The sequence below is a fragment of the Ostrea edulis genome, chromosome 8 (assembly GCF_947568905.1).
Source record: "Ostrea edulis chromosome 8, xbOstEdul1.1, whole genome shotgun sequence".
Lineage (NCBI taxonomy): Eukaryota > Metazoa > Mollusca > Bivalvia > Ostreida > Ostreidae > Ostrea > Ostrea edulis.
Genome location: NC_079171.1, coordinates 33,751,775 through 33,755,581, shown reverse-complemented (window position 1 = coordinate 33,755,581; position 3,807 = coordinate 33,751,775). Strand labels below are relative to the sequence as shown.

Sequence of the window (3,807 nt, the reverse complement as noted above, 5' to 3'; positions counted from 1 at the left end):
ATACACTAGTTATTTCTACAAATTACACAAAATTTCCTAATCAGGGGTGCAAAAATTAAGAGAAAAGAAGAAGAGGAAATGAGAAAAATTGCGCAAGGAAAAAAATATTTCTTTAAATATATGGAACTACAATTGACTAAGTTCATTTTGATTGGACAATTACCGGTGTGATACCTGTAATATCATGCTGAACACACTCTTCTAATATTTGTGATGCTGTTTTCATGACAATATTGAATAGAACTGAAATATAATGAACTTTCTTTAAACTATGAACAGTACCACTAATCCGGGATTCAATAAGTCGTTCAGCTAAAGTAATTTTTATTGTAAAAGAACATGACCCACGAACCATGAAAAATGGCCTAGCCTGGGATATTGATAATTTCTGTATATAATAATCTTCGGGATATAGGCTTTCTAGAAATGTTTTTCTTTTTTTCATATATTCTATACTTTATTGTTAATATGACGTTGAATATTGTGGTATTTAATGTTAAAACAATTAACATTTCGGGATACACGTCACAACAATAAACCTCCAATGACCATGTACAATGTACATGAACCTATAAATCTCTGAATATATCAAGTTATATGCACTCAAATAGCTAGAATGGCTTATTCAATGATCATAATAAGCATTTTTGACCAAATTTGGGAAATAGAAAAAAGAAATATTTTGGAAATGATGTTCAAAGCCGTGATTGTTCAACTTTACTTTTAAATTATTTTTACTTGAATTTTAAAATACTGAAATAAGAAGAATAAATATAGTATGTAGTTTATTTACATGGTGAAAGAAGTGAATCATTGGAACAATTCTGTTTCATATCATATTCCATAGTTTTGGGTTTTTTTGTTTTCTTTCTTATTTTTTTTTTAAGTATTAAAACGACCGAGTATCGAAAGCAATGGTAACGAAATAAGTTGACACCGCGTCTCGTCAAAACATGTTCAATTCGAATTTACTCGGAATTACACGTTCAACGATCATTTGCTGTGAAACCTGATTAAAGGAAAATTACTGTAGACACCTAATAGTAAGTATCAAATGATCTTTTTGTTACATGTACATGTAGATTTCATAGCGTGAATAATAACAACACAACACCGATATAGGGGATCAGAGTCAGTATATTATTGACTCTGAAAATACGATTTGAGAAATGATACTGTATAAATTTTACTGTATTTATCTTGATCAATAATTGTATATTCCTATACGTATTAATCATGTAAAGATACTGAGGTCTTTTAACCAACAATTTTTTTAAATGTTTGTGCAATACATTATTGACTGACAGAACGTAATTCATGAGCTGTGATCTAAAAATCTTCCAGGCATTAATATAGATTTGAATAGAATTACATCTAGATACATATTTGAAATAGGATATATCCTAAGGCACTGTAGTTTTAAATTGTTTGGATTATATTGCATTTACATGTAATGTATACATGCTTGTAAATGCCACAGAATGAGAAATAATCTAAATTGGCCTATTTTCATAATGTTCCCAAAATAGAAGTATCATGTAGATCTATACAGGAAGTAACATTTACAAATCATGTTTGTTGTTTGTTATTTGCCAGTTAAGTATCATAATGATAATACTAGTAGTTCATAATAAGTAATTATTCTGCTAAAATCAAATATCCTTTTTATTGTCAACAAATACATCACTGGTAGAAAGGTTATAAAGCTTTTATCTAGCACAAGTTTCCATATTCTACAGGTTTACATATGTCAGCAAGTCCTCAAAAGCAGCTTTAGGGGTTCCCAGGAGATTCTGATGCTCACTGTTAGACTTTCACTGTCGTCAAAATCCAACCTTATTTTCTCTTTTCTCAAAACTTCAGCTCTCAAAAACTTGTTTGATTAATTATGTCACTCCTGTTTTGTTGAACATGGTGTTGTCAGCAATAGGTTCAAGTTCTTCTATGTCTTGTTGTAGGTGATTTGTACAGAAGCGAGCCCCGGCAGGAATGATGGCCTCTTTTGAAATGAAGATTCCATGCCTTACTCCTACTGGGACTACAACTAACTTTGGACCTGGTCACTCGCAGATACAGCATGAAGTGTGCCCTCTTGATGTACATGGGGATGGGAGTGATACATAAGGGGGACTAATTGGAAGAACTGCTGCTGCTGGTGGTGGTGCTGGACTGTCTTGAATCTGTTGCCTAACCGACTTGATATTCTTCTGTTTAATATGGGAGCAACACACACACTCTGGCATATATTGCACAGAAAATCGTGATCAGATGGTGCCCTCCCTATCAGAGTGGTGATCACTGACCTATATTTCTTTGAAATCCTGGATCTGTGTTTTGGTTTTACTCTCCATGGACAGTTGAAACAGAGAAAGAATGGGACCACTCCTTGGCATATCTGAAATATTTATGTCATATACATGTAATTAAAATATACAATTTGGGTTGGATGAAAATCTTATCTTCATGTTAAAACCCATTAGCCTAGGTTATTTTTCCTAAAATCTAATTATAAATCAATTAACTTGTTAATTAATGCTTGGTGAATCAATTAATAAATTGTATTCAAAAACTTGGAATTATTTTTTTTCCCACTAATAAACTGAAAATGTGTATCTTCAAATGTTTTGTTGATTAATGTCAGTGTGACATATAGAGGGGGTATGGGGTTTACAACAATGTATATTACATGGTTAATTTATTTCTATTATGTAGTCCATGTAAATTTCTGTGGAAACGAGGAAGTTATTTATATTCGATCTTTCCTATCCCGGGGTAGGAAAGACCGAATATAAATAACCCCTCGTTTCCACGGAAATTAAGTCCATGAGAGCCTGAAATCTCCCAACCTGGGTCTGTTTAATGGACCCTTCCAAAGTCCTTTTTTAAGGAAAAAGTAAACCATTTTCCTAATCCAAAAAGAAAACTGGTGCAAAAACCATGCACATCTCCATACATGAAATAATATAAATAATAGAAAAATTATCAATAGTATTGTAATACATTTTCGGGGGGGGGGGGGGGGGGGGGGTGTTTGCCGTTTCACCTTTATAGATTGTTTTTTTTTCCTAACATTTAAAACATATCTTTTCAATATCAATTTTGTCTATAGCACAAAATAAAAATTCTAAATCAATTAAAGCGTTTGATTTTCGTGTGTATATATAAAACAAAACGAAAGAAAAAAACTAGGATCCTCCACTAGTAAACTATGTTTTCTATTTAGAGTTATTGCCCTTCAATCGAAAAAAAGTAAATATAATTAAAAGAATACTCTACATTTCAACACAAGTTATGTCAAATATTATTTAACAAGATATATTTTGATATGTATTTAAATTGACCTATTTCATTAAAAACAAACTTTCTGTGTGTTTTTGTAGGTGTCTTTCCACGTATATACAAGGGACTTATGAATTTACGAACTTAAATAGTTGAAATTGAAAACAAAACAATAATTTCGTCTCCGTTCGATGTATGAATATTGTGCGTTCAAATTCTCAAGTACAAATGTAAAATAGATAGAGCTTACAGCCGTGTTTGACATTGCCGTAATATTCGGACATTTGTTAATGTAACACGTTGCTACAACTTTACAGTTATGATTGACAGACTTAATATTTTATAAGAAACTTTAAACTGTAGCCTATATTAATTAAACGTAGATCTACATAATTTGTAAAAATTATGAGAACCAATGGACAAATTCATACGATAGATCATACTGTCTGAATATATATCGCACATCTCCATGCGTAATACATGTGTACATGCTGGGCCTGTGTAATTGAAATGTTTACTGGGTTATGC

At 31.7% G+C, this 3,807-nt stretch overlaps 1 long non-coding RNA gene across 1 annotated transcript; it reads left to right on the top strand.

The window, feature by feature from the left end:
- Positions 1-338: 338 nt before the first annotated feature.
- On the top strand, positions 339-2,610 carry LOC130049573 (uncharacterized). The gene is made up of 2 exons (XR_008798122.1): positions 339-1,043; positions 1,740-2,610. It is a non-coding gene; the product is annotated as an uncharacterized LOC130049573 (long non-coding RNA).
- Positions 2,611-3,807: the final 1,197 nt, after the last annotated feature.